The following is a 21870-nucleotide window of genomic DNA, read 5'->3' as shown; positions in this document are numbered from 1 at the left end:
CTGAGGTTAGTTGGAAGGCTTTAAGGTAGAAAAGGGAGAATAATTGGTATGTAGTGTGCTTCCTACTAGCAGTCATCCAGCCTCCAGGGTACTTGGGCCTTATTTCTTTCCAGAGGGGTTATAGTTTGTCAGCTTAGCTGCTTTGGGTCAGCTTATGGAGATCTTTCTCTGTACTCTTCTGGGAAATATTTGGGGTTTTTTTCCTGGTAGGAATGAAGGGAATAAGAGAATGGAATATTATATTGTCCTAGATAACTCAGATCATTTTCTTCTAAGGGAGCTAGGAATAACATGGAAATTCTGAAATGCTTGTGTAGAAATTAACTTAATGGGTATTGAAGGTGGAAAAAGGAGGAGAGAAATGTAAAAAATACATTCCTGGGAAGCTTGGTGTGCTGGAGACATTGGGATGAGATTCAGTTGCTACTGTCTGATCTTGGGCAAGGTACTTAGCCTTCCTGAGCCTCACTGTAATTGTAAAAATTGGTGAGTTGGATTAGATAGTACTTTAAATTTCCTTTGCAGCTCAGAAATTCTGAGAATGAGTGGTTTCCCAGAAAAAAAAAAAAAAGCTTCCTAATTTATATACTTTTCCTACATTGTAATTACTCAATGGCTGTTTCACATACTTACTTTTCCATTTCCGTTAGAATTTAGGGAAAGAAATAAAGGAATCATCATTCATAAAATGAATTAGATTTTAGTGTTTTCATTTATATACGTCTCTCCACTGAATTTATTCTGGAGCCTTACTTTTACCTTCCCATGTCTTTTTTTTTTTTTTTAAATCAACTTCAACTTCACATTAAAGCGTGATTTTCATATTCTTCTTTTTTCTGCTTCTTGATGCTGCTGGTTTCTACCTACCCTTCATTTTCCATATTTCATTATGGGCGTGGAATTCATCAAGTAAACCTACATTCCTAGCTATCATTAATTTAAATTCAGAAATCTCAGTGATTGTCAGGATTGGTGGAACCAATGCAGTACTCTATAGTATAGCAATTAGAGAGATAAGCCCTAGGGTAAAGGGAGTAGGGGAGCCTAAAGGGAGAAGGAGTGGTAATAATAGAGAATTCTCAAAGATTATTTTTATTTTACCCCTAAAATATAAGCTAAAGTTTTAAGTTTTTGTGATGGTGACTGTGCTAGCGATATCAGAGTCCCGGAGTCTTAGTGCACTGAGTTTTTTGAAGGCAGCAACTGTACCTTTAGTTCTGAATCTTCAGCCTCCAGCATAGTGCCTGCTGGAGTAAGTGCAAGTTGAAATTAATTTTTGTTAGGACTGGTTCTTTCTTCAGGATGTTTTGTGGTAGACTGGGAAGGCACAGTTCCGTAGAAATTAAAAGTATGGTGTAGATTCTGAAGTAAGACTGTTGGGGTTTGAATCTCACCTCTACCACTTGGTGATATTGGATAAGATATTTAGCTTCTGTAAGCCTGTTTCCTCATCTATGGTATGGGCGAGGGGGAACATTAATACCTATCTTAAGGTTATTGAGAGAGTTAAATGAGACAAAACATGTAAAGCACTTAGCCCAGAGCTTGATGTATGTCTTCAGTAAATATTAAATACTGCTGTAGTTTCTAGATATTGAGGTTGTCAAGGATTTCCTTTTACTTGGATCCACGGTCAATGCCCACGGAAGCAGCAGTCAGAAATCAAATGACATTCTGCATTGGGCAAACCTGCTGCAAAAGACCTTTAAAGTGTTAAAAAGCAAAGATGTGACTTTGAGGACTAAGGTGCGCCTGACTCAAGCAATGGTATTCTCATTTGCCTTTTATGCATGAAAGCTGGACAGTGCATAAGGAAGACCTAAGAGGAATTGATACCTTTGAATTATGGCATTGGTGAATAGTATTGGACTGCCAAAAGAACAAACAAATCTGTCTTGGAAGAAGTACAGCCAGATGTTCCTTAGAGGCAAGGATGGCAAGACTTTGTCTCATGTACTTATGGACATGTTTTCAGGAAGGACCAGTTCCTGGAGAAGGACATCATGCTTGGTAAAGTAGAGGGTCAGCGAAAAAGAGGAAGACCTTCATAGAGATGGATTGACAAAGTGGCTCCAACAGTGGGCTCAGACGTAGCAACGATTGTGAGGATGGTGCAAGGCCAGGCAGTGTTTTGTTCTGTTGTATGGTCTCTGTTTGTTCTCTTGCTCTCTGTGAGTCAGAACCGACTCAGTGGCACCTACCAAAAACAACATTATTTTTTCATTAATAAGCACTCCCAGCAAGAGGGAGCAGCAGTGGTTTAGTGGTAGAATTCTCGCCTTCCCTACAGGAGTTTGATTTCTGGCCAGTGTACCTCAAGCACAGCCACCATTTGTCTGTCATTGGAGGCTTGCGTGTTGTGTGTTGGAGGTTTCAGTGGAGCTTCAAGACTTAAGATGAACTAGGATGAAAGGCCTGGCAATTTACTTCCAAAAGTCAGCTAGTGAAATCCCTGTGGATCACAGTGGTCCCATCCTGTTGTGCATAAAATTGGCATGAGTTGGGGCGAGTGGACCACAGCTAACAACAACAATGTAACAGATATTTATTAAACTCTGTTAAGTTCTAAGTGATAATTGTTACAAAAGAAATAAGGCACAGACTTGCTCTCAGAAAAGCTAGAACATGTTCAGTAAAGATAACCTACCAGGCCCATGGTAAGTGGCGAAATGTGTGGTTTACGTAAGGGCTCAAGAGACAGGAGTGATTGCTGAGCAGAGGAAAACTTCAGGAAGGTGACAGAACTTGACCAGAGCTTTGAAGGATCAGTGTAGCAAGTAAGAGGACCCCTCCTTGGAGCTAGACTGCCTGTGTTAATCCTAGCTCTGCTACTGTGTAATCTTAAACAAATTACTTAACCACCTTCCTAGGATTCTTCAGAAAATTAAATGGGTAATACGTGTAAAGCACTTAGAACTGTGCCTCACACATGATTAGAACTTGATCAGTTATTATAAGTTGAGAGAAGGGAGAATTCATTTTAGGTAGAGAGAACATGGAGTGATAATAAGGGGAGATACTTAAATGTGTTTGAAATGAGGCCAAATTGGCTGGATTGGATAACCTTGGGAAAATAGTAGGTGATTACATTAGGGCCTTTCTTCAGTTAGGACTCTGGGTAGACTCTAACCTCCAACTTTTTAGTTAGAGGTTAGAGCATGTGAACAGTTTGTAGCACCCAGGGCCTGGCGATCTACTTCCAAAAAATTAACCACTAAAAACCCTATGGAGGACAGTTTACTCTGACACACATGGGGTCGCCAGGAGTTGGAATTGACTGAATAGCAGCTGGTCGGTTGGTTTTGTTGGGGCAGAATTATGAATGACTAAGCCAGGGAGTATGACATCTCTTTCACAGGCACTGACAGACATTGGGAGGATTTCTTGGGTTATTTACAAGTCTTTATCTCTAGCATTTCTCACTATTTTATCTGATTTCAATGTAACTGAAACTTCAAGCTAATTTTGAAAATGAATCTCATGATCTATCCTGAATTATTATGCTTCTTTAATTTGCTCATTTCTTCTGTAAACATGTGTTCTTGCCTAACTTTCTCTTTTTCACTCCATATTACAGTTGTTTACATAATTCTTATTCCTTTTCTCCAAAGGCTAGTGGGTGTCTGCTACTGTTTTCCTCTCTGTCCTACTGTTTTCCTTTGAAAACCTCTGTCTAGATCCTAAACCACAAAGCCATAAACATGGAAAGAGACAATGAGAGTGAGAAAGGGAGAGAAAGGGAAGGAAATATCTCCTAGGCCAGCCATTTTGTTTTACAGATGAAGAAATTGAGGCCCAGAGAAAGTAAAGTCTTGTGCTCAAGAGCCACAGCTAATTAATGATCAGGCCTGTACCTTTCAGGGTTAATCCAGGACTGTTTTTTACTATCAGCCCAGTGTGATTCTCATCCATCTGGTTGGGAATTACAGTAGTATTCTCAATTTTTTGCTATAGCTATTTAACACCAAGATAAACAATTTTACTATCATGAGGCGACCATGATTGCCCTTCTTGGACAGCATCTCAGGCTGAGTTCTCTAGAGAAACAAAACCAGGAAAAAGTATAAATATATATTTATATCGAGGAGATGGCTCACGCAGTTGTAGAGGCTGGAATGTCCCAAGTCCGTGGGTCAGGATAGAGGCATCTTCTGATTCATGTAGCTGCAGGGTCTGGGGAACCCAAGATTGGCAGATCAGACAGCAGAGCTGTTGCTCACAGGCTGTGAAGATTGATGAATCCCAAGATCAGCAGGCAAGACGGCAGGCAGTCAGATGAATAGGAGCCAGCTGCAGAATCTAGAGTGAGCAAAAGCCTGTGAGCATTGCCAGAAAATCCACTTATAGTCTATGCAGGCCACACTCAAGGAAACTCTCTTTCAGCACATTGTATCAGATCTTATCATGGAAGTGATCATATCATCATATGACTGCCAGACTGCATTGTAACTGCCACACCACTGAGAATCATGGCCCAGCCAAGTTGACATATAACCTTAACAATCACAGAGTATCACTATTCTTAAAGTTATGTTTAAAACCAAGACTGCCAGATCCACTTTGAGGAGAAAAGAGTTTCTTTCTTTCCATTTTTAGAGTTGTTGTAAATTATGATAATTCAGTAAACATAAATAACATTCTCCAAGGGGTGGGGAGGGAAAAACAGTAACTAGACGATAGGTAAGTGGTACCTTTGATGAGGGGTAAGACAGTACACAATACTGGGGAAGTCAGCACAGCTTGACCAAGGCAAGGTCATGGAAGCTTCATGGACACAGCCAGACTCCCTGAGGGCCTGAATTACTGGGCTGAGGGCTGTGGACTATGGTTTCAGGGAACATCTAGCTCAATAGGCATGGCATAGTTCATAAAGAAAATATTCTACATCCTACTTTGCCAAGTAGCGTCTGGGATCTTAAAAGCTTGTCAGTGACCATCTAAGATACTCTACTGGTCCCACCCCATCTGGAGCAAGTGACAATAAAGAAAACCAAAGACACAAGGGAAAGATTAGTCCAAAGAGCTATTGGACCACAAGTACTGCAGCCTCCATCAGACTGAGTCCAGCACAACTAGATGGTGCCTGGCTAGCACCTCTGACAGGGAACACAAAAGAGGGTCCTGGACAGAGCTGGAGAAAAATGTACAACAAAATTCTAACTCACAAAAAAATTAAAAAAAAAAAAAAAGACCAGACTGGTCTGACAGAGACTGGAGAAGCTCCAAGAATATGGCCCCCAGACACCCTCCGTACTGAAGTCACTCCTGAGGTTCACCCTTCAACCAAAGATGAGACAGGCCCATAAAACAAAATGAGACTAAATGGGCACACCAGCCCAGGGACAAGGATGAGAAAGCAGGAGGGGACAGGAAAGCTGGTAACATGGAACCCAAGGTCGAGAATTCATGGGGTTGGCAACCATTGTCACAAAACGTTATGTGTATTAATTGTTCAGTGAGAAACTAATTTGCTCTGTAAACCTTCCTCTAAAGTATAATAAATATTTATGTATTTATGATTATATACAGCACATAGGTTTATAACATTTGATAAGATGACCTTTATTAGGTGTGTGTCATGGGTAAGAGAACCCTCTTTTTTCATAAAGCAAAATGTAATTTTATTTCACACATAAAAAGTTAATTTGATATAGCAAATTCTATGTAATCGTAAATCTGAGAAATACAAAGCAGTGTTAAACCATAACTTGTTGTTGTTAAATAAAAAATAACAATAATAACATTCTGTAAAAAGTGGACTTTTTGTTTCTACTATAGTGGAATATAGGTTCTTTTATGGAGCAATCGATGGGACAATATTAAGGCATAAAAAGCTGAGAATCGTAGTATCATCTCACAGTCTGTGGTTCTAAACTTCTGCCATTGCAGTAGCCTCTAAGCTTATATCTTCAGCTTCTTAGAATTTAATATATGCTATACATGGTTTTTTTTTTTTTGGTTACACCCTTATTTATGTGTTGTTTTCTTCTACGTTGTTTTCCTACCTAGACGCAATGTGACACATCGTATTTAAAGCCCCAAGCTTAGTGCCTGATGCGGTGCTATGAATTACTTAATATGACCCTCCTAGCCATTTTTTTTTTTTAGCCATAGTCTTCATGACTCATGATAGTTGAGTCCAAAAACAAAATCCAGTGCCGTCGAGTTGATTCCGACTCATAGCGACCCTATAGGACAGAGTAGAACTGCCCCACAGAGTTTCCAAGGAGCGCCTGGCGGATTCGAACTGCTGACCCTTTGGTTAGCAGCCATAGCACTTAACCACTACGCCACCAGGGTTTCCAATAGTTGAGTGGGACTATGCAAATAAGGGGTATACAGCTTGTGATGATTGGGGTTATGTGTCAACTTGGGTAGGCCATGGTTCACAGTATGGTATGGTTGTCCTCACATTTTGTGATCTGATGTAATTATCCTCCATGTTGTGATGTGTTGTGAATCCTAACCTCTGTGCCTGTGGTTGTGTTAATGAGACAGGATTAGGGATGTGTCTTGAGTCACCACCATCCTAGAGTGTGTAATTTAAGTCACCACCCTTACTCCAGTCACTACTTTTACTAAAGGGTGTGACTCAAGTCATGGCCTTCTCAAGTAGGGGGAGTTTTCTTGAGGATGTGGTCTGCATCGAATGGATATGAATGCTCTGAGGAAGTTCTCTCTCTCTCACTCTGTGGATTCCCCATCTGGTTTGTAATCATCTGATCTCCAGATCCTGGAACTTGAGCTAGTAGCCTGCCATCTGACTACCAATTCTGGGATTCGCCAGCATCCGCAGCCTCTTGAGCCAGCAGCCTATCGTCTGACCTGCTGGTTTGGATTCAGCAAGCAGCTTGTTGTCTGACCTGCCAGTTTGGGTTCATTAGCCCCTGCAGCCATATGGGTTGGGAGAAACCTCCAGCCTGACACCTGACCCACGGATTTGGGACTTGCCAGCCTCCACAACTGCGTAAGCCATTTACTTGAGATACAGTTCATGAGTTCTGTGAGACGCTGCAATGAATTATGGAACCCAGAGACGGGAGAGAGGGTACTGAGGGGAAGAGGAGTAGTTGATGTTAGAGATGATGGAGTGGTGCAGTAGTTTGGAAAAGTTAGACATTTGAGACACCTTTAACGTCTGCCTCACAGAAACCAGCTTTGTGCTGATCTTTATAAAAGAAATTATTCATTCACCTGGCCACACTACACAGTTGCTCAATAAATACTCCTTTTTCTTTCCTGCAGGTAATTTTTTCTCATGTGTAAATAATGTCAGTTCCAAATCACCAATTCACTTATTATACCCCTTCCTTTTTCTTCCCTTGAAATGTATTGTTTTAACTGTAGCAAGATGCCCTGCTGTTGAAAATTTGCACGGTGTACAAATAAATTTTAGTCACTTTAAGCATAATTTTACCATGAAATCATTTTACTACTGGTAATCTTTTTATGTCCTGTATTCTTTCCCCATGATTAAAGAAAGAAAAGTTTCAGTGGTTACATAGAGTGTCCCAGACCTCTGCAAATCCTGCCACATTCCTTCAAGAAATCGGGCTTCTGGACTAGATTTATTTTGACTGAAATGCCAGTTTTCTTTATCATTTTTAACACTGTGAAGTTGAATTGCATAATTCACTAATGTCTATACAAAAAAAAAAAAAGTCCACACAGTACCTTATATCAGCTTGCTTATTTATATTTCCCAAAATCGTTTGGTTTCTTTTTCATGCCTTCATTTTCTGAAGAGAAAAAGTTTTTCCTCTTCTGATCTGATCTGCTTTCTATTTGGATGATTATCCTATATAACAGGTTTTAACCTCTAATTGTGCTACCGAGAGGGAAGGGAAATGCTTAAAAATTAGATTTTGGATACTTTTTTGGGACTGAATTTGTGTGTGTGTGTGTGTGTAGAAAGCCCCTTTATGTAATACAGACAATTTTCTGTTTCTATTTTGTTAATGTTTTATTATGCTGGGTGATTTTATTGCTGTTTAAAAAAATTGGTTAAATTTATATATAACATATTTATATATGACTTATTAAATTTATGTATTCAAAATATATAAACTTTATATATTTATAATATATATATTTATGGGTAGTTACTAGCCCTTCTAAATTTATACAATAATAAATTTTGCTGTTAAAGTTACCCTCAGACTTACTATTTTATAGTTGAACTTCCTTAGGTATAAGCTCCGCAATTCTCATTTTGAGAAAGGGACAATTAATCTTTGCTTTTTTTTTACTTTCATTATATGCCTTATTTGGGTACCTTGCACATTCCATTTATTATCCTTTTCTAGTTTTTATTTGTGCCTCCTAAAAATGGGGAGCTTTAATATATGTTCTGCATTTTTATAGACTATCATCTCCATTATGTATTCATTGTCCAACACGTGTTAATTTCTCTTTCTTATATTTAATATGTCTATTCTAAGTTTTCTTTGGTTAATGGTATATATTTTTGTTTAATTTTTGGTTACATTTGTCAGTTTGGGTTGTAGTTTATTTTTATCTTTATTTTTTTTATCTTATTAATACCTCGGTTTTATCTCCATTTAACATGCTGTTTTTGGCATTACCATATGCTAAACATTTTCACATGTATGTTTATAATTTCTAAACAAGTGTGACTGAGTGTTTTCTTGTTTTTCAAGGTTCCAGAATTATTTTAGTATTTGTTGAGTAATACCTATTGTCAGTTTTTCAACTAAGGCTGCTGATAATAGTATGTGAGAATTTAATAAACACTTTGTGAACTAATTTTTTTAACAAAAATTATCCAGCTTTGCAAGACCAATTTTGATAGTAAATTGAAAACTTTTTTTTTTTTTTCTTTTAATCCTAATGTGGTTAAGCGTCCGGTTGCTAACCAAAAGGTCAGCAGTTCGAATCCATCAGCTGCTCCTTGGAAACGCTGTGGGGCAGTTCTGCTCTGTCCTGCAGGGTCGCTGTGAATGGGTTTTGGTTTAATCCTAACCCAGTATTGCTAATTTGAGTAATTTAAGTTTTGATCCTTGTATCATTTCATCATTCTGTTATTAAAAAGAAAATTACCATTGGCATTTCTAAAAGTGAGTCATGAATTATGTGAAATAATTAACTTTAAAAAGAGGAAAATAAAGATAAATTCTGGAACTTACATTTTAAAAAATGGGTTAACAAATTATTCAATTATGTGGGGATATAATCTTTTTAAGTTCAGTTTCTTTTGCTGTTTAATTTATATTCATCTATTCATTGAAAAGAAGCTCTGGTGGCACAATGGTTAAAGCACTTGGCTGCAAACTGGAAGGTCGGCAGTTCGAACCCACCAGCCGCTCCTTGGGAGAAAGATGGGGCAGTTTGCTTCCGTTAAGGTTACAGCCTTGGCAACCCTGTGGGGCAGTTCTACTGTCAAATAGGACACTATGAGTCAGAACCGACTCGATGGCGATGGGTTTTTGGGTTTTGATATTCATTGAAAAGTATTTGATAGTTATAATTAAGTTAAAAATAAAGTCAGAAAATGAGCATAAATTACATGAGAAATAATGGGGTGGATGAGAAGGTGGGAAGAAATCTTTACATCGGTAATCTAAGGCAAGGTAGTTACTACAGTTGAACGTTAAATTTAGCTCTGAGCTTCCTGGCAAGCAAGAGAAAAAAGGAAACAGGATGGGTTTTATAGTTATTGCCTGAAAAAGAAAGCTTATCAGTGTTTTTAGGACAGAGAAACTTTTTCTGAGTTTTAAGTTATAAAAGCAGCTTGCTATGTTAGTTCTTATAAAAGGGACATAATTTATATTTCCATTTTTATAAATTGTTAAGTTTTTGCTGTTGTAGTCTTGGGTTCCTTATACCATTTATATGCACTGTATATTTGGTCATATTAAGCTCATGTCTACGGTTGTCAGAATTGGAAATACCGTGGCTGGAGTGTGTTTATGTATTGCCCCTAGAATTGTAGCCATTGACAAACAGGAAGCTGAAAGCTAAAAGTTCAGGCAATGTATTTCAACTGTGTGGAAAATATATATATGGTGGTCGTTTAAAGACTGAACATTTTATATATGTATTAAGTTAGAGATGAACTAGGGATTCTTATAACAATCTTGTCAGATGCTTAGATATAATAGATACAGTATGTGCATTGTAGGCCAGGAAGATTGTGCAATGCTAGAAAAAAATTGCAGCAGATTATTGTATGTGTTCAGCTATACTCTTTCAAGAAATAAAGCAGCTGGCACGTCAGTTGAATTCTTCAAGGATGTCTTATTTTCAGAGAATTACAGAGTTTTAGTTTAGTTCCAGGAAAGGGGAGGTCCCTGATTTACAAGATAGCTTATTTTACTCTTAGGAAGTTCTTCTCATGGTTAAGCTTTATTTTCTTAGATTGAATTAAACTTTGTCCCCCTGAAATTTATCGGTCTATAGTTTTCTTAGTGTGGTAAGAAAGAAAGTGGTTGATTGGTCAAAATTATTTTAAAAAGTTAAACGTGTTTCAAATGTTTTCTTAGGAATTGTAGCATTTTAGGTGTTTCGTAATGTATTACCTATATTTTCTTTATTTTTGAAGTTTTAAAATATTTTTGAAGTTAAAAATAATTCTGTCAGAGGGGATATGATTAACATATAAGCCTGGTAGACCAGTGTTTTCTGTTTCTAAATGTAGCTATTTTAACAGGACACGATTTACATTATTTATATATGCTTTGAGGCAAGCGTGAAGTTTTAATAGCTTCTTAGAAATGAGAATTTTCTAATATTTTAGTTTTATTGCTGCGCCATTGCTGTGTATTTTAGCAAAAGAGGTAACTTATGACTATTTCGCTGCCAGTTTTATGGTTTGAAATTATAGCCACATAGAAACATTAAGAGGGGACATTAAGTGAAAATTCTATTTATTACAAAGTTCTTAGATGTTTTAGCTATATTATATGTCATTAATTATAATCCTTTTAATAGCTGCATAACATTAGTCTCTTTTCAGGATTGATTTTGGTTTGGGTCTCTTAGGGCCATGTGTTCACCCTTGAACTTTTGTGGCCAAGGAGATGGAAAGTGCTGATTGGCAAAGACTGGGACCTGGACCCACCCCAGAAGAAAGTGACAGAATGCTGTTTCCAGAAGAAGGGGGAATGGGCTCTGTAATAAACAAAAAACAAGAAATCTCAGCAAGGCCAGACCATAAAGGGGCTGGTATAGCAGGTTAAGTAATTGGGTTTTATCTAGTCGGTGACCGCGTTTCACTCAAGGGTTCTTTTGAAGAATAACGTTACTTTACTCTTATTACAGTACGTGTTCATGGTAGAAAAATCTAGTAAACATACATAAATAGATAAAGAAAATAAAAATTTCCTGTAACCATTTTTTTTTTTTGCCTCTTTGTATGTTCTCTGTTCGTTTCCTTTAAACTTCACTTAATAGCTACGTAGTTTACTTCTTTCTATTTGTTTGTTTGAAAAGGGTACTTGTTAAATTTTTTCCCACAAATTGTGCTTCTAATGATCTTCAAAGTTAATTATAAAGGAAGTGGGCATTAATTTTTAAATCCTCTTTCCTTGTTTGATACAGTGATTGTATTAATTAGTATCTATGTTATGGGAAACCCTAGGCATAATATAGATCTCACATAGCATTAGGGCTTTGGCCCTAATGAAAACACAGACCTGGAAGTCAGAGTGGTTCTTACAGGGGAAACAGAAAAAATTGAGACTGAGAAGTCCTTTCTGTAAGGCCTTTCAGAACAGGACCAGATCGTTCTTATTCACTATTATATTACTGTCATCAGGCACAGTACCTGCCACACAGGAAGTATTCCTTAGTTGTTGACTGAATAGATGAATTTCTCATTAAGCAGTTTAGTTGGCTCGTATTTCCTGCCCTGTGGATTATCAAGATCAGTTATGTTCATCCAAGGTTAAGAGCCTGTGCTGTATATACACCTTTTCTCTTTTTTCAAATTATAATTTATCAAACGGTATATTTCTTTAAAAATGTGTGTACATATACACACAAACATACAGGAAAAAACAAAACAAAAAGTGAAAAATCCCTTGTCCCCCCCTCCCCCCCCGCCCCGGCCAAATCCCACTCTTCAGAAGTAGCTGCTATTAATGATTTGGTATATTCCTTCCTAGATATTTCTCTGCATTTACAAATGCATATATATTTTCCTCACACAAATAGAATAATATTTTCTGTTCTATAACTTGCTTTTTTTCTTCATGTCATTCTTAAACATTTTTTTTGAAGTAAATTCACACAACGTAAAATTAACCAATTTTAAGCATGCAGTTAATTAGCATTTAGTATGTTCACACTGTTGTGCAAAACCACCACCTTTATTTAGTTTCAAAACATTTTCATCACCCCAAAAGAAAGTCCTGTACCCGTTGTGTAGTCACTCCCTAGTCTGTCTTCTCCTCAGCCTCTGGCAACCACAAATCTGCTTTCTGTCTATGGATTTACGTGTTCTGGATATCTTATAAATGAACCCATGTAATATCTGACCTTCAGTATGTGGCTGCTTTCACTCAGCGTAATGTTTCTACTGTTCGTCCACATTGTAGCATATAGAAGTACTTCATTCCATTTTATCGCTGGGTAATATTCCACTGTATGTGTATACCATATTTTGTTTTTCCATTCGTAAGTTGATGGACGTTGTTGTCAGTTCTTTTGGGTATATACCTAGGAGTGGATTTGCTGGGTTGTTACGATAATTCTATGTTTAACTTTTCCTTTCATGTGCTTGTTTTGGCTGTTCGTATGTCTTCTTTGGAGAAATGCCTGTTCAAGCCCTGTGCCCATTTTTAAATGTAATTACTGTCCTTTTTGTTGAGTTATAGGAGTTCTTTATTTATTCTGGCTGTTAAACCTTTATCAGATATATGGTTCCCAAACACTCTCTTCTATTCTGTAGATTATCTCTTCACTTTCTTGATTAAGTCTTTTAATCCAAAGTCACAAAGATTTACCTCACATGTTTTCTTCTAAGAGTTTTACAGTTTTAGATTTTACATTGAGATCTCTGAATCATTTTGGATTAATTTTTATATATGGTGTGAAGAAGGGATCCAGATTCATTCTTCTGCGTGTGGAGATTCAGTTGTCCCAGCACCATTTAGTGAAGAGACTATTCTTTCCCCCATTGAATGGTCTTGACATCTTTGTCAAAAATTAATTGGCCATAGACGTATGAGTTTATTTCTGGACTCCCAGATTCGAGAAGTTTGAGATTGTTGTGCTGAGTAACTATTTAGAGACCTTGGATTGGGGTGTGATGTGAACATACTGTATAGCAGAGGCTTTATTGGCGGTATATGTGGAATGAGTGGAAGTCAGTGAGAAGGCTGGAGGTAGGCAGGTCAGTTAGAGAACTGTGGTAATCCAGGAAGAAAAAGAAGAAAACCCACACTATGATTATAGCTATAGACTTAGAACATAAGATAGCAGGAAGCAGGCCCTGTCGATAAAATGGAGAAGAATTGTATCAAAGTTGTAAACCTAGGAGAATTGCCAGATAATACAGGTCATGAAGTAAATAGATAAGGGTCCAAGTTTTGAAAAATATAATTTTCTTTAAAAATGCAGGAATGTGGAAGGGTTCTGAAGTTCCTACAGCCAGGCATTTAGAGAGCAAAGACTGGAGAAGGGGAGAGGGAGAAATCATGACTAGGTTTGGGAGTTATTTAAAAAGAGGTGGTAGTTTCAGCTAAGAGTAAATAGGTTATGGTATAAAGTGTTTGACAGGGAAATGCTGCTGATCGAGAACTACATTTTGAATAATGTGAGAAGAATCAGAACCAGAAATATTACTGAGACTTCACCTTTATTCTTTTACTCCGTATACAACACTATATTTATTGGATGTTTTCCAGGTAGAGTTCTTCCTTTGGAAGTAATACCTCAAAAATTTTTGATGGTTATTTTAAAGATGGAGCTAAGTTTTATTCTTGAAATTGAATATTATATTTGAAAAAGTCTTGGCAGTTTTGGTGTCACAGTGTGTTCCTTCTAGTTACATAAAATCTTTTCATCTTGTTTGGCTATCTGTGGGTCTAAAAAAGAAAAAATGCAACTAACTGTTGAACAGGTAAAAGTCCAGATACTGTGTGCATTTTAATCATATAAAAAATGTTTCCAGCCTTTTCAAACTTTGCTAATAACAAGTTATAAAAATCCATATCTTTTTAGAAGAGCATAGCATGAATTCAGGATTTTTACTCTTAGTGCCTGTCAGCATGGAGCTTGTTCACAGGAAAGGGTTTAGATTCAAAGTCAGGGACCCGTGATGCTAACAGAGAGGTAGTATGTGCAATAGTTAGAGTACAGGCTCAGGATTCATCCTGCCTCGTTCCACTATTTACTAACAATGCATCCATGGATAAACTGCTCAATTTCTCTTCTCCTTAGTTTCTCCATCTGGAAATGGCAGTAATAATAGCTCCTGTATCTCATAGGGTTATTGAGAGGATCCATCATGGAGCTTACATTCTACTAAGAGTGAAAGGCAGTGTACAAATAAATGACGTGCCAGGTGGTAAATGGAGGAAGAAAAGAGTGGAGCTGGTAGAGTTTCTTACACTTTTATATCAGGTGACACGGGAGGCCTGTCTGATAAGGAAATACTTGAACAGAGACCTGAAAGAAGTGAGGAGCAAGCTATACAGCTCTCTAGGGGAAGAGTTCCAGGCAGAGAGAACAGCAAGTGAAATGGCCCTGAGTTGGACGGTGTTTGGCATATTGGAGGGGGTAGCAGAGGAGGCCAGTGTAGCTAAAGCAGAGTGAGTGAGGGGAAGAGCAACAGGAAGAAGTAAGTTCAGAGACAGTGGCCAGAATGTAGGATTTTAAACATAAAACCATTACCCATTTCCGTCGAGTCGATTCCGACTCACAGCGACCCTATAGGACAGAGTAGAACTGCCCCATAGAGTTTACGAGGATTGCCTGGCGAATTTGAACTGCCGACTTCTTGGTTAGCAGCTCTACGTAGCACTTAACCACTACACCACCAGGATTTTAAACATAACTGGGTTTTATTCTGTGTGGATTTTGTTTTGCATGAGATGGGAAATCATAGGAATGTTTGGATCAAGTAAGTACATGGCCTGATTTGTCTTAAGAGGATCCCTCTGACTGCTGTGAAGAGCATAGACCATAGAGTAAGAGCCAGTTAGGAGACTTAGAGTAATTCAGGGTAAGTTAGTTAATACATGCCAGTCACCTACAGTGTTAACTGGCATATTGCTCTCTGTTAGTATCACCTGTTGCTGCTCTAGTTGTTGCAGCATGCTAATTTCACCTTCTTTCATCATCATTATAGACATCATGACCTAGTGAAGAGATCCGGGATTAGCACTGTGACCAGGTCAGTAAACCAGATTCAGGTGGGCATTACACCTGGTCCAAAAATACAGGCTGAGTGAAAATAAGGAATAGCAGAATAACCATTGTGAATCAGCAGAGCAAGACTTAAAATCTGAATTCTTTTGTTTTGCTGCACTCTCTCACCTCTCAGTCCCCTGGCTCCTCTTCCTTGGCTTGTTTGTTCCTTCCAGTGCTGCCCCTTTCAGTGTTTGTATTTCCTGGGTTTAGTTCCTAGTGATTGTTGTTCCTCACTCTGTGTGCTTTTCCTTGGTGATTGCATCAAACTAACGTGTAGGCTTCAACTACCACCTATAAGCAAGTGGTGCCCAAATCTTCAGACCAGAGCTTTGCCTTTCTCTTCAGACCCAAATTTTCAACTACCTGCATCTCATAAGGAAACCCTGGTGGTGTAGTGGTTAAGTGCTACAGCTGCTAACCAAAAGGTCTGTAGTTTGAATCCACCAGGCGTTCCCTGGAATCTCTATTGGGCAGTTCTTCTCTGTCCTATAAGGTCGCTATGAGTCGGAATCGACTCGACAACAATGGACATCTCATAAATAGCTAAAACTTTAAACAGCTGTACACACACACACACACACACACACACACACACACACACACAGAACAGCCTGTTTTTCCTTCTGTATACATCATCATGCTGAATGATGCCCAAATCCATTTGCCACTGTGCTTTGGGAATCATTCTAGAATCTTGCTTCCTCACCTTCTCTCATCATCCCTCATAACCAAATCATTACTGTTTGATTCTCTTCCCTAAATTTTCCTGCTGTCTGTACCTTTACATCTCCGGTATCGTAGTGTAGAACCTCAGAACTTACCTCTTATATTACTGCTACAATCTTCAGATCCAGTCAGGACTCCATAGTTTGCCAAGTGACAGCAATTCACTTCCTTTACCTTAGGCAAAAAAAGGAAAATATATAAGATCACAAAATCCAAAGAATAATTGAATAACTAAACCCACAGGATGGACAGGAATGCAGCTGGGCCTCAGAATGACTTGAATCAGAGACTTTGGTGCCACTATGACATCGCCTGTCTCTTAGTCGCTTTTTTTCTCTGTGCTACCACCACTCATGTGTCAGTTTGTGCTACTATGGTAGCTCGAGTGTTGCTATAATGTTGGAAGCTAAGCTGTCTGTGTTTAAAAATACCAGCAGGGTCACCCACGTTGGACAGATTTCAGCAGAACTTCTAGACTAAGAAAGGAAAGAAAGGCCTGGTAATCTACTTCTGAAAATTAGCCAGTGAAAACCCTGTGGAATTACAGCAGAATATTGTCTGAGACAGTGCAGGAAGATAAGCCTCTTAGGCTGGAAGGAACTCAAAATACACAGTGGATGCAGCAATGAACTAGAACATACCAACTATTGTGAAGATGGCATAGTACAGGACAACATTTTGTCCTCTTGTACATAGGGTCACCATGGGTCAGATCCGGCTGGAGGGCAGCTGACAACAAGCCTCATTATCTCTCACCACAGACCAGTTTCATCAAGTTCTACCCTTGTGCCTGTGTCACTGCAGAAGAGCCAACGTTCAGTTCCAGTTTGAAGAATACTGGGGAAGAACTCTGACTGATCTGGCTTGAGCTACTTTTCACTTCATCCGTTAGGGACAGGGTAAGAGGTCTTAGGAGAAAATGGCAGCTTCCAAACTAGCTACAAGAAGGAGTAATTCCCAAGGGAAGTGGCTGTTGGGTGTACGGTACCTTAGGTATCCTCTATACCTGCTGATTAGACTCCCTGTTTCCTGACTTAAGTCTCCTCTAACAGCTGACACAGAGTCAAGTATTTAGCATTGTTGGGTACCATAGAGTCGATGCCAATTAATAGAAACCCCATGTGACAGAGTAGAACTGCCCCGTAAGATTTTCTTGGCTGTAACCTTTATGGGAGCAGATCACCAGGTCTTTGTCCCACAGAGCCATTGGGTGGCTTCAAACCACCAACTTTTTAGTTAGCAGCCAAGTGCTTAACTGTTGCATCACCAGGGCTCCTTAAGTATTTAGTAGGTGCTCAGTAAATATTTGTTGAGTGAAAGCTTGCCACCATAAGGTCGCTGTGAGTCAGAGCCAAGTTATGGCAGCTAACAGCAATAACAGCAACAATCCTCCATGTTCTTGCCAGAGTAATTTTTTTTTTTTAAGCCAGTCTGATTGTCTCACTTCTTTACTTAAAAATACTTCACTTGCTCTTGATTTCCTTCGGAATAAAGTTCAGATGTTTTATTCTGGCACACAAGATCCTTCACAGTCAGGCTGCCTCATCCTGTCTTTTTTTTTTTAAAGCATCATCTGCCTCTTTCCCACGTGTACCCTCCAATTTAGCCAAATTGGATTACGTGCAGTTCCCTGGATGGGTCATGATGATTTGTGTCTTTGTGTCTTTCTGCAGGCCATTTGCCCTATGGGAACCCCCCCGCCCCCCGCAATTCACAAAGTACTGGCTCTGTTTTAGAGGGTCCTCTCTGTGCTCTTAGAGCATAGAGTACCTTGTTCTCCTGCCATTTCCTCTCCTAGTCACTTTGTAATCAGGCCACACAGGCTTGGAATGTGCTGTGTTCTTTCACTCAGCCTTGATTTTACACTTGCCACACCCTTGCCAGTTGAAATTATGCCCGTGCTTCAAAAACCAGCTTAAACCCTGTCATCTTTTCCCTCCTTTGAACCCTTATAAATACTTTGTAGCTCTCTTACACCTAATTATAGTGCTATCATTTTATTTTATTTTTGCCTTAACCCACAGAAAATCCTTGGGCTGACTCATTTTGGTTTCATTTTTAGCCCCCAGTAAAGGGTCTTTCGCACATTTCAGGTTTGGTAGGTATTTGTGGTGTGTAAGATTAATAGGATAATTAGCAAACGATTGAGTTTCAGTCTACAATGGACCAAAGGCAGCAAAAGTGAACAAACAAAATGAGATTACCTATTAGCAAAACAAATTTACTATAAGATAATGTCGTTGATGGCATGGTAGCCCTGAGTCTCTGGTGTATTTACTACTGAGACCAAAAATTAGTACATCTGCTCTGATATGTAGTTTGGTGAAATGTATTCAGATACATAAATGTTTGTAGTTTTTTGACTCAATCACAATACTTTTGGAAATCATCTTAAGAAAATAATACAAATAAAGATGACAATTATCAGAATAACAGCTACTAATGCTACAAATGTTGAAAGTTTATTATGTGACAGGCACCATGCAAAGCACTTTATATGCAGTACTTGATATAATCCTTAGTAATCTCAAGAGAAGGGAGTCCGGGTGGTACAGTGGTTAAGCACTGGGCTGTTAACTGAAAGGATGGCAGTTCGAATCCATCAGCCACTCTGTCGGACAAAGATGTGGCAGTCTGCTTCCCTAAAGATTTACAGCCTTGGAAACCCTATTAGGGTCGCTATGAGTTGGAATTGACTTGATGGCAATGTGTTCGGTTTTGGTTTTAACCCAATAGATGGGAATACTATTTTTTAAATAATTTATTTTATTTTAGGTGGTGGTGTTGAGAATATACGCAGTAGAACATATACCAATTCAACAATTTCTACATGAGCAATTCAGTGACATTACTTTCTTTGAGCTGTGCAACCATTCTGACTCTCCTTTTCTAAATTTTTCTTCCTCCAGTAACATAATCTCACTGGCCCCTAAGTTTCCTATCTAATCTTTCAAGTGGCTTTTGTTAACTTGATCCCATATAGATAGATCTTAAAAGAGCACAATGCTTAAGGCAGACATTCTTTGCTAGTTAAACTAAACTGTTATTTGGTTTTAAGAAGACTCCAGGGGATATTTTTGATTTAAGGTTTAAAGATTATCTCAGGGCAATAACCTTCAAGGATTCTTTTAGCCTCCATGGCTCCAGAAAGTCTGGATTCCACAAGAATTTGGAATTCTGTTTTGTATTTTTCACTTTTTAATCAGGATCCTTCTATAGAATTTTTGATCAGATCGTTCAGTAGTAGTAGCTGGGCACCATCCAGTTTTTCAGGTCTCATGGCAAAGGGGGCAGTTGTTCATACAGGCAATTAGCCACATACTCCATTTTCTTCTATTTCTGACTCTCCTCCTTCCTCTTTTGCTCCAGGAGAACAGAGACCCATTGTTGTGCCTTGGACGGCCACTTGCACCATTCTAAGACCCCAGGCATGATACAATGAACTAGGAGGTAGAACAGAAGCACTAAACATGATATTAGGGCAATTAACTGGGATGTCCCATGAAACCATGACCCTAAATCTCCAAACCAAGGAATCAAATCCCATGAGCATTTGGTTATGCATAAGGAGCTTCAGCTGCTACTCTTTTTTTCGGAGGGGTCATTGTTGTAAATGTATTTGTCGTACAGGTGTAACAACATATTGACAGCAGTTATGTTACTCGTCTGTGCAGCCCTACCCTTATCAGTGCAATTTTTTGATCACTGTGAAATTCAGTACTCCACAAACAATAACCCCCCCAACCTGTACCTCTTCCCTCTTGTTCAAAATGTGAATACTATTAACCTCATGTCATAGATGGGGAAACCGAAGCACAGAGAAGTGACTTGCCCAAGGTCATACAGCTGCTTTGTTGTCAAGCCAGCATTCACACTCAGGCAGACTGTTTCAAGAACCTGTGCTCTTAATTATATGATATGATGAGAACTTCTGCACAAAAATGTTCATGGTAAGTTTATGTAGTGTGGATAAATCAGAAGCAGTGTATATCATGAACTGTGGTACATCCATTCAATAGAATGTTTTTATAGCTGTTTTATTGAGATAACATTCACAATTTTCAATATATTCACAGAGTTGTGCAAGCATCACCACCATCCAACTTCAGAACATTTTTATCACATCAAAAAGACGTGGTGTATCCATTAGCAGTCACTACGCATTTCTCCCCATGCCCCCTAACCCCAGGCAACCCCTAATCTACTTTCTGTCTCTATGAATTTACCTGTTCTGGACATTTCATATAAGTGGAATCATATAATATGTGGTCCTTTGTGGCTGGTTTCTTTCACTTAAGGTTCATCCGCGTTGTAGCATGGATGACTACTTTTTTTTTTTTTTTTGCTGAATAACCCACTTGGGTCACTATGAGTCGAAATCGACTCGACAGCACTGGGGTTTAACACACTTGATGACTACCACATTTGTTCATTCGTCCATCAGTTGATGGACTTTTGGGTTGTGTCTACCCTTTGGCTATTATGAATAGTGCTACAAACATTTGTGTACAAATTTGTGGACATATTCTTTAATTTCTCTTGGGTATATACCTAGTAGTGGACTTGCTGAATCAAAAAGTAACTCTGTGTTTAACTTTTTGAGGACCTGCCATACCGTTTTCCAAATTGGTTGCACCATTTTACATTCCCACAAGCAGTGTACGAGGGTTCCAATTTCTCCCCATTCTCACCAACACTTGTTATATATTTGGGATACAAGCCCCTTGTCAGATATATGAATGGCAAATATTTTCCCCCATTCTGTGGATTGTCTTTTTCATGTTCTTGATGGTATCCTTTGAGTTTGAAATTCTTAATTTTTATGAAGTTCCATTTATTTTTTATTTTATTACTTGTACTTTTGGTGTTACATCTAAGAAGCCTTTGCCAAATCCAAGACCATGAAGATTTACCACATTTTTTTCCCTAAGGGTTTTATAGTTTTAGATCTGACATTGTGATCTTTGATCCGTTGTGAGTTAATTTTTGTATAAGATTTGAGGTAGGGGTCTATCTTCATCCTTTTGCATGTGAATATCCAGTTGTTCTAGCACCATTGTCGCAATAAATGTGTTTTCCCATTTGGTTATCTTAGCACTCTTGTTGAAAATCAATTGACCATAAATGCATGAGTTTAGTTCTAGACTCTCAACTCTGTTCCATTGATCTGTAGGTCTGTCTTCATGCCATACCACACTGTGTTGATTACTGTAGCTTTGAGGTAAGTTTTGAAATTGGGAAGTGTGAGTTCTCCAACTTCGTTCTTCTTTTTAAGGTTTTTTGGTTACTCTGGTTACTTTGCATTTTCTATATGAATTTTAGGATCAGCTTGACAATTTCTGTGAAAAAGCCAGTTGATCACTTCTACAAATGAGACAAATGTAGATATTCCAAGGCTCAGGCAAAAGAGGGCAAGACTAGAGAAGGAGCTGGAATATAGGTGGCCGCTCCCAGGAAAAGTAAAATGAAATAAAATAGAAAGGAAGCTGCAATTCACGAAAAAGCTTTTATATGGGAATAAGAAATGGGATGAAGGTATCAGGGTGTTGCGTTTTCAATTTGTATTCTTGAATAATTCAGCCTTTGAAACTATGCGATGGTATCATTTGATTTTAAAGTAAATATTAAACAGTCCAACAGCTCAAGAAAAAAAAAATCTGATGGTAGAAATAGTTGCCCCACTTGTTTTCACTAGGAGTCACTGGGTGGTGCAAATGGTTAACGCTTGGCTGCTAACTGAAGGGTTGGTGGTTCGAGTCCACCCAGAGG

The 21870-nt window shown here is 38.5% G+C and overlaps 1 protein-coding gene across 3 annotated transcripts in view; it reads left to right on the top strand.

Annotated features, from left to right (window-relative positions):
• Nucleotides 1-21870, top strand: part of FKBP5 (FKBP prolyl isomerase 5) — a 127592-nt gene that overhangs the window by 12437 nt on the left and 93285 nt on the right. Inside the window, exon 1 of one of the 3 annotated variants that reach the window (XM_064285194.1) lies at nucleotides 5972-6967. The exons of the other annotated variants lie outside the window; for them this stretch is intronic. The gene's annotated coding sequence lies outside the window, so the exon portion shown is untranslated. Of the gene's footprint in view, nucleotides 1-5971; nucleotides 6968-21870 lie in introns of those variants that run through there. 3 annotated transcript variants of the gene reach the window in all.

The sequence above is a fragment of the Loxodonta africana genome, chromosome 1 (genome assembly GCF_030014295.1).
Source record: "Loxodonta africana isolate mLoxAfr1 chromosome 1, mLoxAfr1.hap2, whole genome shotgun sequence".
Taxonomy (NCBI): Eukaryota; Metazoa; Chordata; class Mammalia; order Proboscidea; family Elephantidae; genus Loxodonta; species Loxodonta africana.
Note: the sequence above shows the minus strand (reverse complement) of the source record. Positions and strands in the feature narration are given on the sequence as shown.